This window comes from Lampetra fluviatilis, chromosome 25 (assembly GCF_964198595.1).
Source record: "Lampetra fluviatilis chromosome 25, kcLamFluv1.1, whole genome shotgun sequence".
Lineage (NCBI taxonomy): Eukaryota > Metazoa > Chordata > Hyperoartia > Petromyzontiformes > Petromyzontidae > Lampetra > Lampetra fluviatilis.
This window is the reverse complement of record NC_136299.1, coordinates 4378785-4393283: the sequence shown is the minus strand read 5'-3', so window position 1 is coordinate 4393283 and position 14499 is coordinate 4378785.

Below are 14499 nucleotides of genomic sequence, written 5' to 3'. Positions count from 1 at the left end.
GATCAACACAACTCTTTCTCAAAGAATCCCTGATCGTATAAGCCACTTGCTTCTAAGAAAGCAAGCTCATAATAAAATACTGCTAAGAATGTTACGTTTTTTTTAACACAATATTTAAAGAGGTTGGTGGCCTAAAGGTGAAATTTTTCTCTTGGGTTCAGAGCTCGCTATTTTACTTAACCCATCAGTTATAATAAAACAAGCGTCTGGCCAATCGTGGTCCTCTACAGCCACACTTTGGAATTTGGGGACGCCCTATTAGTGAACAGTTGACGGTGGTTATTGGTTACATTACAGACGGGATCGGCAATTTTCACCTCCTCCCCTCCCCTCACTTCACTGATAGGGCAAGTTCTACTGCACCAAAATGATATAAAGTCTACTCAACTACAGGTTACTGCCTCGATACTAGGCCTACTCTTCGTACGTTACTGTGCATTTAAAGGTTCCACTGACGGCATAATTAGGAAGCCCACTAGGGATACGCACTTTTAAATATACATTGAAAGCGGGATTTTTATGCTTAGTTTGTTGTCCTTCCCCCACACCTCCGATTAGCACGGTTGGCTACGTACGGTGCAAAATAAGTTAAACAAACATTCATTAATCCACATTTGTCACCCTGTTGCAGGGGAAAAAGAAGCGGACTCGTAACCATGATTTCTGTCTGAAACTGTTGTGGGTGTCTGGACACCCATGATTTCCACAGCAGCTGCGCCCTTGGTTTTGGTCTCTGAATTCAAGATGCACGGGAAAGAGGCTCGTAATGTGAGGACAGCAAAACCCACAAAAGTGGATCCAGTCTACCGGATTAAGGGCAACAACAGATGGTGGCCATCTTGGAAAATGGCTGCCATCTCCGTCCCAAGTAAAAATTGCGAAAATCCCATCGCTAAATATATTTCTTAGGAAATACCCTAGCTGTGTGTCATATGTCATGTTTGTATCACCGAACCCACAAAACAGCCAAGTATTTCACATGCCTACTGTACTAAGCAGAAAATCACCGTAGACTTGATCCGGAATACAAGGTTGCATTGGTTGGTGAATGTGCAAAGGATGGAGGTGGGCAGATTACTGAGACTGGCATTAAGTGTGGCAACCACATGTTAGCAAATGAGCGGAAGACCTGAAGGCAGATGGTTGAAAACCGCAAGAGTAGGCCCTTGAGACCAGGTGTAAACTGTGCAACATTTGAAACATCCTTAAGAAGGAAGTGATGGATCGGTGAGGTGCAGTGGCATGAGTGGCATTGGTTGCCAAGACTTGTTGATTGTTTTTTTTAAATAAATGTAATTGATGTAAAATATCCATGATATTTCTTTAAAGGTCTTATTTTGTCACTGTATCCCTCACCGCATTATTGTTGGAAATTACATATACAAATGCACTTTTTTATGAACACTTATCAAAGTTAGACATTACAATATTGTTGTAGATAGTAAATGTTTAAAGCTCTAATTGCTTTGGGAAAAAGTGCTTGGCAATTAGATTTTTTTCAGTTTTTTTTAAAGTTCGAGGTTTATTTAATTTGTTTAAGTGGAGATTCAAGATCATTGTCATCATCATTTCCATCATCAGTCTTAGTAGTTGTAGTCATAACAGTAGCAACATTTTTAAAATAAATTAAAATCTACAAACATTGGGGCAGAGGTTCGTTTGCCACATTTTTATCCCCTGGTTTTTTTTTAATATATATAACTGGTTTATGATAATTGGTTTTTTACCCTTACATCTGGCAACAAAACTGACACCTTTTTACAAGGAGTCATGTTTGCATAGACCGCAATACCTGCAGTCATAATACAAAAAAAAGACATAACTCTGATAATGTGCACTGCCCTTGCCAGAGTTATGTCTTTTGTTTGTATTATGACTGCAGGTATTGCGGTCTATGCAAACATGACTCCTTGTAAAAAGGTGTCAGTTTTGTTGCCAGATAGAAGGGTAAAACACCAATTATCATATTTTTACTGGCAAACGAGGTTCCCATAGTATAACTGGTTTAGTTTAGGTTGATGGTGTGTACATGCATCACAACGCGGTGTAACGGGGCCTGCGCATTGACACGATTAAAAAAATCTACAAAGATCATGTGGAAAAGTACAACATAAAATATGTCCCATGTGTATAAATTGAAGAAATAATTGTTGGCGTGAAGAAGATTCACTTAAATAATAAAATAAAATTGCCTAGCGCCATACGGCATTTAACAAAGGGAAGTTCCGAGAAAAGATCAAAGCTTCATTTGGCACTTGTGTATCACAGTGAGTAATTGACAACACCGTGATGTTGGCCAGATTCCGTGTTATAAAAAAAAACATAAAGCATTTCTCTGCTACATCTCAACTGAAACGAATGCAAGTACATTTATCGCGGCCAAGGTGCCAGGAGTTTGAAGTGTGCTTCTCACAGCTATCTTGGTGGTATTTTCTGCATGGAATTTCCAAGGCACGACGTCGACATAATTAAGTGGGTGTTCATATCAGCCGCAGTGTGCTGCTGTCATGTGTTCAATATTGAAGTGGTGGCGAAAAGTGGCAACCAAAACCAATTTTATTTGCAATTTAACACGTGATCCAATTATAGATATCCCACAAAAAATATGGATGATTTACGGAAAAAAACTATTTTATTTCAAAGCCTCGTCATGTCTCCCACCAATATCAATAGACGTATAAATGTGTTAACACTTACACATCTTTGAAGACGTATATGTCTTGTGAGTGATGCAGCCATCGCTTGCACAATATCCAATCACCTGTTGAGAATAAAGTAGAGACGAGCCGTTTCAGTGAGATATCTATAAATGGATCAAGCTGTATTTTTCTTAACATTTTCTTTTAACAAACACATGTGGCTCTGCTGTCGGTAGGCACCGCCAGATACGGGTGTTTCTTTACTTTTCATGTCATATAGCAGTCTGAATACAATTACTGTAGTGATCATTATTATAATCAGCCATGATCAATCAACTGCTGGATGAAAGCCTCCCTAATTCGTCACTATCTTTCATGGTCCTTGCACTATAACATTTCATCTAGTGCATTATGTGTGCTGTGTGCCTGGCAAACTCTCAAGTAATTGGGGTCACCTAAATGCGAGTCGTGAATTCCCCGTGTCAGGTGAGTAGATTTGCCAACCCGCCCTGACCGTCGTGGTGAAGTATGGTTGTATATCTTCCTCCACTTGTCGTAAAGCCTGTTAACCAAGTCCCTCAGTAACTTGCAATTTAAATCTCTTCATCCATCATCACAGCAGGGTTGACGAAGGTGTAAGCGTGTGTTGGAAATTATTAGTGAAGGATGACTACAGTAATACCACGTGGAAAAATATGCTTTAGAAAAAATATCCTTAACCCTTGGTTGAAATTATAGTCTCCATGCTCCGTGAGCAACCAACCAACAATTACTTCTTTTGTGGGCCTTGAGCCTGAGCTGGTAATTCCATATTGCCACTGCATGAGCCAGCTTCTCTATAAAATGACCACTGTCGATTTCGTTGAAAAGTGCCACTTATTTTAATCGTTAATCAAATGTCAAGATTGCAATTCTGGCTCGTGATACATGCAGGCTGCTCTGACCCAAACATTGAATACATTAAATATGGATTCCTGAAATAACTGTCAAGCCATGAAGGCTAAAATCATTGCTATAGGCAGGAAAATGCATTCCTGGTTTGATAACTATTCTAACAAACTAATGGTTATGCTTCGAGTTATTATAACCTGGTTTAATTGCAGTTGCACTCATGATATTTAAATTGATTTAACTGTTGATATGAACTCCATAACACATTTAGTATGAATGTCCAGTTCGCACAACTATTTGAAACTACACATATCACAACGGAATGAATTAACGTGCCAAATATTATTTTCTCAGAAATGTCAGATGTTTTTCATCAACTCAAGCATTCCATGAAAGGAACCGACAGCAATTCCGTGAAAGAGTATGAAAGCACCTGCCTACCTTAAACACTCAGATATGTTACCCTACGCCTAAATATAAAAAAATATATATATAAGAATATCGTTCAACATTAAGCCAGGTGCATTGCACACAAGTGTCATGGGTTTCTTTAAAGTCATGCCATTTTTTTTTCTCTTCCATTCGGGTGCTATTAGATTGGCTTCTTGGGAGACTAAAAGGCTTTCAAATTTGAAGCCTAAGAACTAGATGCATCATGATGCATTGCTTGGAGAATTCTGCATGAGAACAAAGAAGTGTCTGTCAGGGCGCCTTGCATACGCGCCGATTCAACAGTGTCTCCCTGCTTGAACAAGCAATGGAGCAACGCTCATCTGTGCTGTGGCCCTCAGCCAAGCGGTGAAATTCCACATTTCCACGAGAGATGACTGCTGTTCACTTTGCAAAAGGTACAAAAATGTGGCCAAGACGCAGCCCTGCTAATCGCTGACTCAGCCACTGCTGGCCGAGGCATCTCTGCTCAGAGGGAGTTCTTCCAGGAGGCCCTCGGGTGAGCATTTGGCATGATCTTCGACGCTTGACCCAGACATCGCGGGAGAGTTGGGAATTTCCACACTTTTATTCCACCACACCGCTACCTGCTGCCGATTAACGAGCTGCGGTGGTGTACCATTTATCTTCTTGGTTCTTTCGGTGAAGTCACGTAGAAGGGAAATAATAAAATAATAAAAATAAAACATAATAAAATACAATTCTCACGACGTTTCGGCCACAACGCAAGCAGCCGTCATCAGGTGAAGAACAGGTCTGTCGGGAAGACAGCGTCTGAATGAATTCAGACGCTGTCTTCTTCACCTGAGGACGGCTGCTTGCGTTGTGGCCGAAACGTCGTGATAATTATTGTATTATGTTTTATTTTTATTATTTTATTATTTCCCTTCTACGTGACTTTACCGAAAGAACCAAGAAGATGAATCCATGCAGTCACGAAAGCTTTAAATCGAAAGTGTACCATTTATTTACACTCCTGAGTAGGCAGAGGTGGAGGGATATTTAGATGATTTCCAATTGTTTCACGTTCAACTGGTGACCTCTCTGGATTGCAAGTCCAATGTGCTAAGCATGTGATACCACAGCACAACAGCATCCCATCTTTAAAAAAAACATATTTCATAATTAGCTGATGCATTATAGATAATATGCTAATTACATCTCCATCTGGAATTCTAACTATTAGGCCTCCTGATAGTTGGCTGAACACTAACCACAGAGCTACCAGTCTTCTCTGCATATGTGAACAAGGTGTGGATTAAGGATTCCTCACACCGTGTCGGCCATTGGAGTTGTTTGCTCATACTTCACAATGCTGGTCGGTGCGGTTTGGTCAAGGGGTGGGGGCAGATATTAATCACCAACAATTCTAACAGCGACGAGACGGTATCATGGCACAATATGCGAACCTCTGCATCACCACTTTGCCTGGTCCATATTGTTTTATGAGTGGGACATTTTTTTTTTATCATTACACTTGTTTTACGATTAGCATTGTTGGTTACGTACGGTGTGAAAGACGTTCAACAAAACTTACGTATGAAAGCCTCACTGAAACTCACGACTCCTTTTCAGGAGGGTCCTGCCACACGTTTGCAGTAGGGGTGATGATTTGCTATGTATGAATCCCAATTAATAGTAACACGTATTACTCTTCAACAAAATATACTTCAACATCAGCACCTCAAGTCCTGATTATCTACATCAGTAGCTCTGAACCAGTGATGGAAGTTCTACATTCTCTTGGCAGAGAATACTCTCTCTTAAGAGATCATGGGAAACCAGGACCAGTGTCAACCCCACCCATGATTTTCACGAGCCCACTCACTTTGCCTGAACACCTCGCCAGAAGCGAGGTGTTCAGAAGCGAGGTGGAACTGTGTCACAGTCGGCCATATTTGCGGAATACACCACGCCGCCGTTGACCCTGCAGGCCATTGACCGAGCAACCCAACGTTCCTACCAGCTCCCTCCGCAGGAATGTGTTTATGGCTGCCTGGGATTGACCTGAATGACCATTCTGGCCAGCTGCTCCGTGGTCGCCCAACATTGTTTCCTCCCTTAACATCGTACATCTTCCTTCAAAATAATATCCTGAAGCAGAAGATTAGTGCTGGATACAACTACAATTGCAAATACGAATTGTAACTTGATCCTTACCCGTGTATCGAGAGTTCAATTTTAATGTGTTACTTTATTGAGGGACTGTCTGTTGTCTTGGTGTGGTCACGGACTGTTGTTGTTTTTCTGCCTTGCCAAAGCTTGCATTTATTTTTGAAAAATCGGCAGGAATTTATATACTTTAGCAATTTGTACTTTTACACTTCATTTATTTATACAGTAAAATCTTTGGTTGCGAGCATAATTCGTTCTGGAAACGTGTTTGTCATCCAAAGCACTCGTATATCAAAGCACTCGTATATCAGTTGTGACCACGTGACGCTCGGCAGACAAAGCGTGTACGTACTACTCGTATTGCAAGACCTCGCTCGCTTATCAAATTAATATTTATTGAACAAATTTGCTCGTCTTGCAAAACACTCGCAGACCAAGTTACTCGCAATCCAAGGTTTTACTGTACTTTGTTATTTTTTGTGACTTGCTTACCTTCCCTATACTTTGATGTCCTATTGTGTTTTTGCATTGTTGTTGTTATTGTTGTTGTGACTTTCTGACCTGCCCCCGATTGAGCATCTGAGAAGAAGAGCTTCATAGCTCATCAGATTCCTCCAGTCTAAAAAAAAGGGCTTGATCACAGATTTAACAGAATGCCTCCTCACTTCATGAGTTCCCTCGGTGCCAGGGTCTGTCCGTATAAGGCCACTGCTGTGCGAAGCCAGGCCCAGCCCGTAATGTCTGAGACCACTAGCCCTGTTCAATAACTGAACCCGTTTGCTTTCCTGTAACCATGGAAATCGATCATTTCTCTCTCTATGTTTTTTCATGCCACCTTTATGCGTTTTTTAAAAAACGAGAACGTAAGTTGCAGCAGCATCAACAGACCGACGTAAAGATTACATTTCATGGAACTCTGACCAGAACTCTTGTGAAAATATCAAATAAGTCAAACAAGCACTCAAGCATGATATCCATTTTCTATAGGAGGCCTGTTCATAAACGCCTGTCCTGTTAGGTGCCCGCAAATGTGATACCTGGCATGAGCCAGCTATCTCCGTTCAAAAGCTGAGCCCCTTTGCTTTTCCGTAGTCGGGGAAATCGATCGTTTCTCTCTCTCAGAAAAAAAAAACCCAACTTGTTTATACCACCTTCATGCTTTTTTATGACAAAAGTAAGCTACAGCAGCGTCAACGGAGCGAAATAAAGATTACAGTTCATGGAACTCTGACCAAAACTCTTGTGAAAATCTCAAAGTAGTCAAACAACCACTCAACCATGATATCCATTTTCTATAGGAGGCCTGTTCAGAAATGCCTGTCCCTTTAGGTGCCCGCAAATGTGAGGAAGCTGTGCACATTTTCCGTAATAAATCACGGCGGTTTATTTTAAAAAGCAACACTTTCTACACAGGCACTGGAGCAAAAGCAACTTCCTGGAAAAAGTGTATATAATACTGTAAATAAAATAAAACCATGAGTTATGAATGGACCAGCTCAGAAGTGTGAGTTTACGTTAAATAAGCTGTGCCTATATATACAGGCATATATTCTCACTACCTTCACAAGTTAAGTTTCAAAGACAATATTTTAGAATCTCAATGTTATAATGTGGCGTGCTATCCAATTCTGCCGGCTTTTATATGGTATATAGTTTAACGTTTTGCTTGGTGTCAACTTCTCCACAGCACAGAAGCCTTTATGACAACATATTTTATTTCATCAAACACCACCATTACTTTGGCCCGAAGGAAGCATGTTTTCCCAGGTGAATTCACCGGCGCTATATTTTGTGCAAAGAATGGCAATGCATATTGAAAACTGCCATTCTTGAACTCGTCCACATTTGATTCGATCCCTGGTCCCATTGAGATGTGGAGCATACCATTTCGTTTAAGGGGTGTTCAATGCATTTCCTGTGAGACAATTCTGTCCCTTCGGTCGAGAATAAAGAGCTCATTGTTTTGTGCGTTTGCAAACGTTGAAGATCACGAGACATTTATTTAAACGTGCATACCATTGTTTCTTAATACAATGACCTATTAACCACGTGAAATTAGCACAAATATCCAACCGTTGCCTAAATAGAACATTTAAAAAAAATATTATCACAGCTTTTAAAATTCCTGCACCAAAGTACTCGCACAATGCAGATATTGTATGAAATTTGGTGCATGTTAAAATGATACATTAAATCACATTAAACAATTGGCAGAAAAAAATCCAAACAGTGTGCCTTTTTATTTAACAAATGTGCACTAATTGCTTAAGATATCATCACAGCATGAATCATTTTGTATTGTTTTTCTGCAATGCTCAATAACGAGCCTTATACACGTTTTTACAAACATCCGTTTTGTGCAATTTTTTTTGGGATTGTTTAATTTTGTTCAAATAAATTCCCCACTTTGAACCTGATTGTGCTGTCAGTGTCACGTCAGGAGACACAGTATCCATTCTGATTTCTTGAAGAGCACTGCAATCTTTGCCGTGCATAGAACGGCCCGTGGAAGTTGATATCACAGAGGTAACTCTGAGATCCCTTCAGGTGACCCCTTGATTCACACAGTAGAGTACATTACTCCCCCACCCGCTCCACTCCGACATTTGAGAGCAATGATTGTCACGTGACAGTCAAATCGATGTTTTAATTTTCAGAACTGGAATTCAGACAAATGAAGTGCCGGTATTTATTTTATACAGCCATTGGTAACTGGGGTGACACTATAAACTCACTTCACATATTACAACAGGAGAATTATGATTCTCTAATTATAACTCACACGATCAGGGAATAGCTCTGGGCCATCCCAGCACAAATCTTGTGCAAAGAGACAAAGATCCCCCGTATAGCCTTTAACAGGCTGCTAACCCAAGTGCTGCTAGCGAGCGCCTATGAAGGCCGGAACGGTACACGAAGGGGTGGGTGGCCAGCCCCACGCCCGACTGTCTTTGTCTCCCCAGCGACGATGTTTAAACACTGCACCAGGTACCAGAGGTGTGGACTCGAGTCATGTGACTTGGACTCGAGTCAGACTCGAGTCATGAATTTGATGACTTGCGACTCGACTTGGACTTGCATAACAATGACTTTGTCCCACATATGAGATGTGGACTCGAGTCATGTGACTTGGACTCGAGTCAGACTCGAGTCATGAATTTGATGACTTGCGACTCGACTTGGACTTGCATAACAATGACTTTGTCCCACCTCTGCCAGGTACTCATTTGAGGCTGAGTTGACCAGGACCAGTTCAAATAATCATCACCGGTGTTGGTCATGAGCGGATTCCAACTCGGGTCGCCGGGTTCGTAGCACAGCATGCTAACTGCCACACCATCTCTCCCCTCGGATCTTGTGCCCACACTCCGAGCCACGTGGCTCCATGTTTCAGCTCATCCCACTTAGTTCTTCCCCAGCCCCATCCCCTCCATACCCTCTGCGGCCAAAGTAAAAGCAATCGGAAAACATGTTTATAATAACATGTAATCGAGGATTCGGTTAGATTGGGCTACCCCAAGCAAACATCATAATTCTTGACAAATTAAAAAAACCCGAAATACAGCCCTGAAATGATAATTGAAGTTGAGTGACGCCAATGACCCCATTTATCTCTCACTTGCATTGACCCTTGGGCTTTTGCGAGCAATTCTGAGGTACAGCCCGTGAGAATGCATGTGGGGCTACGGTGGCGAGATGTGAACTACCTCACCTCGTATGCAGGAGCTCGTGGGTTCAATCCCAACCCTGACACCTGTATATTTGTAGCTTGCATGTTCCCATGGTGGCGGCATGGATTTTTCTCTGGCTCCTCCGGTTTTTTTCCTTCCACATTTATATTTACGCGTTTGGAGTATTTGGCAGTTATACATTTCCACGTTATAAGCCTTTTCGTTGACTTAACATTTGTGGCCAGGTTGCTTCTGAAAAATAACTATATAGCTCAGTGGGCTTTACTTGGTAAAATAAAAAAAAGCTTTAGTTTAGGCTTGCTTCTCAAAAGGGGTCCACATGGGCCCTGCTTACGCGTCCGTCTCGGTGTTACCTGAGCTGCCTTGGAAGCATGGCCGCGCCCACAGGACCGGTTCACAAACCACGCCAGCTCGCTCCCCGGTGGCGGTGGTGGTGGCGGTGGTGGTGGCGGTGGTGGTGGCGGTGTTGGTGGCGGTGGCGGCAGTGGTGGTGGCGGTGGCGGCGGTGGCGGCGGTGGTGGCGGTGACGGTGGTGGTGGTGGTGGCGGTGGCGGTGGTGGCGGTGGTGGTGGTGGCGGCGGTGGTGGCGGTGGTGGCGGTGGTGGTGGCGGTGGCGGTGGCGGTGGTGGTGGCGGTGGCGGTGGTGGTGGTGGCGGTGGTGGCGGTGGCGGTGGCGGTGCCGGTGGTGGTGGTGGTGGAAACGTAGCACAACCTGGCCAATGAAGCGTCTCCATTCCACCACTCCTCCCATCGAACTTACAGCTCTGAGCCAAACACATGAATGCAGAATTCTTGATTAATCTATTTTTAATACGGTTAAACGTTTGCAATTTATTTATCCAGCAATGCCTCGGTGAGTTTCGAGACGTTTTATCAAAAGGCACCTTCGTGCTAAACTGACCTTCATTAGAATGTCTGGGAAATATATTATTTCATGCGATATTTAAATGTGGGATAAAAAGTTATATACCCGGGTAAATACAAACAAACAAGGGATAAACACAAACCTGCGTATATGGGTTTTGAACCAATTTACTTATCCCGATCGCAGGTTGGAAGTTTCACAGCACATCAATACATCTTCTGTCATCCACGAACCCTTCCTCCAAAGAACTGGATGATGGGCATGCGTTCCTTTGCATGACAGGTATATGTGGTTGAGCATGTAACATGTAAAGCATGTACCGATATGTACCGTTTGTATCGCGTCCTACGAATAATCATCTCTATTTGTTCCTCCATACATTCATGACCTCCTTCAGCCATACATTCCATCAAGATCCTTAAGATCTTCAGATTGTGCATTGCTCACTTTCCCCACGGTTTGTTGTTAACTATTTTCTGCCGTTCAATGCATAGCGCCCTAAGAACGATTGTTTAAAGGCGCTTCATACATTTAAATTAATATTTTATGAAGGGCCTTTCATATTGAAGTATCTAAAAGCGCTGTACATAAAAATAAAACTACACTTACAAGAATAGATACAATCTAAGCTAAATAAAAAGCTGATAATAACAATATCAATGGCCACTCTCGACATTCCAATAAAATGTAGAACTATGACAAAAGCGAAGAATAATAATTTACAGAGTAATCCAAATGGACAACAACATCGTTTTTTAATATCTTAAGTTAGAGTAAAATCCTGTACAAATAGGTGAGCTTTAAGACGTGAAACACACTCAGAATCCCCTACGGACTGAGGAAAAGGAATTCCACAGTGGCAACTAAAATCTGGGCTGTGTAACATCTGTACCATCGCAGGACGCCCACTAAATACAGCCTTGCAGCTCACTGAGTCATAATACGTAAAACAATAAATACAATCTAAATTCACATATGCGTTAACCAGTGGGCTATATTTATGTAGAACACTTTTTTTTGGAAGATAGGCAAATATTTTAAGAGAATGTCAGTGGGTCAGAAAAATAAAGCTTGGAAAACAGAGGGGGGGGGGGATACATTGTGGTCAGCATGCTCGCTTACAGCCTTCTGGGAACTAAACCCACAAGACAACTCAGCACATTTTTTGGTGAGAAGTTGGCCGCCTTGACTCTTCGGCACAAAGACGGCCCCTTCTGGGCTATTCCACTGTGAATGAACGTGGCGCACGGAGTGCCACACAGCTGGTTTTAATTACCCGAGCCTATTGTATTCTACTGCAAAATGAATAAGAGCGAGCAAATCGAATTCAAGGTCGAAGTGCATCAATGCTCCAACAAACATGGAGGGGGGTGAGAGGGGGGGCAGTGTTTTTCTTATACATTGGCAGCATTGAATCAATGGTGGAAATTCCACATACCTATGGTGGGAACCATTCTATGTCCTGAAAAGAAAAAAAATACATATAACAGTTGACATTTAGGGCAACAGCCCTTCACACCAGAGAATGACCATTGCCCAAATCGTCGTTTTGTATTATTTACGCTTATGCCCCACTGTTAATGCGGTAAACAAAATATATATTCAGCACAACCACTGTTAACTTACTAACGCTTATTCTTTGGTTATTTCAGTAAAGTCACGTAGACAGAAAAATAATAATAAAGTGAATAAAAAATGTAATAATGAAAAATAAAAACCACGACGTTTCGATCACAACACAAGTGGTCGTCATCAGGAAAAGGGGGTTAGCCTCTAAAGGCAAAACTGTTTATAAAGGTTTAAAATGGGCGTAGCTCAAGTGTCAGCAGCATGGGCGGGGCAGCTAATGTAATGCAAGTGATGGTAGTAGTGGGCAACGACGGCGCTGGTGGTGGGTTTCCACCAATTAAAGGGCTGCCAGGGAATCATTGCACCTCGCTTTACACACTCACACTGTTGACGGTGGAGGTTGCTGCTAGTGGTGATGGTAGTAGTGGGTAATGATGGTACTGGTGGTGAGCTTCCACCAATAAAGGGCTACTGCTAGTGGTGATGGTAGTAGTGGGCAGTGATGGTCCTGGTTAGTGGGCTTCCACCAATTGAAGGGCTGCCAGGTCTAAGATGGAAACATTACAGCCAGTTATGACTTGAACTGGTTGATAATGTCCTTCCAGTGATTGCTGAGTTTGTACCCATCTTCTCGGTTGAAATTGTCTGTATATATGGATGGCTTTATGAACGAATCTTTGTTGATAGCCAGTGGGTTTGCAAAGTACCTTCGTCTTAGAGAAATACATTTCGTGTGAGCCAGCCACATTAAATTAATGATCAGCCACGGCAGAAGTATTGGTCCTACCGTGTTTCAAATCCGCCTTATGCTCATGGACACGGTCCGAGACATGTCGCTTAGTTTCTCCAATGTAACTGCTGCCACAGATACAGCTTAGTTTGTAGACACCGGATATTGCATGTCAGGGATCTTGTCCTACATAGATGGGATCAGATCACGAATTTTATGTTCTGTGTTAAATCGAACCTGGATCTTGTGTTTGTTTATCCCTGCTATGAATGGCAAGGTGATGGTCTTGATTGGATCCTCAGATGGCTCCTTCCTCACAGTTGGGGTGATGGCATTGCGGATTGTGTAGTCAGAGTATCCATTCGCCTTGAGAGCTTGGTGTACGCGTTTGAGTTCACTGGTTCGGTGTTCATGGTCGGAGATACATTGAGCTCTATGGTGTAGAGTTTTTATGAGGGAATTCTTCTGGGATGGATGGTGGTGGGAGTCAGGTTTTAGGTAGGCATCAGTATGGGTTGCTTTCCTGTAGACTTAGAAATATGACGTACTTTGTTTAGCATTATGCCCTGGCTACTTCACTTCTCTTACACTTACCCTTATCTGAACTATTAATCAGCTAATCCCTCCCCCCGTACTCCTTGGCTCCCCCCCCCCCTCTTACCCTATATAACCACGGTTCTCTAAACAGCTCTCTTTAATCCACCTGAAGACGGAGGCTTGTGTTGCTTCCAAAACGTCGTGATTGAATGTAGTCGTTCTATTAATTTATTTAATTTGTGATATCATTGAGTTGTTTTCATTTTTATTATGTTTTTATCTACGTGACTTTACCGAAAAACCCAAGAGTAATGAAGCTGAATCAGTGGTGATACTGTTCGTTTTTGTAACGAGGCTGTTGGTGGAATCTGTTTTAATTTTCGTGTAGCTACCATCATTAAGTAGGTCCTGAATGTTTTTGTTGTAGACAGTTTTGTCCGTGATGACCATGGCATTGTCCTTGTCGGCTGAAAGGATGACGATATCGTCCCTCTTTTTCAATTGAGACAACTAAAAACGCTCATCCTTACTGATGTTGCTGACTGGTATCTTAGCGCTTGTGAGGGTTGCAGCGATTTCAGATATTGTCATGTCTGCTGCAATGTGTCCCAAACCCTTATGGGCTACATCAACCTGGGCAATAATGTCATTCACTGGTATGTGTTTGGGGGTGACTGCGAAGTGCCAGTCCTTTAGCCATAACCAATTTTAGACCATCGCAAATTGGCCTATTAGTCATACTAAAAACAAACTTGTCAACGTCTAACTTTTTAACGTGTGGATCTGGATTCTTCCTGGAAAGGAGGTTGAACTTGGAAATCAAGTTATCTTTACATTTAGCTGACATTGTAGCGGCTGATGAAGCAGTCATGTTTTCTACAGAGTGTGTAAAGCGAGGTGCAATGATTACCTGGCAGCCCTTTAATTGGTGGAAACCCACCACCAGCGCCGCCGTTGCCCATCACTCGCATTACGTTAGCTGCCCCGTCCATGCTGCTGGCACTTGGGCTA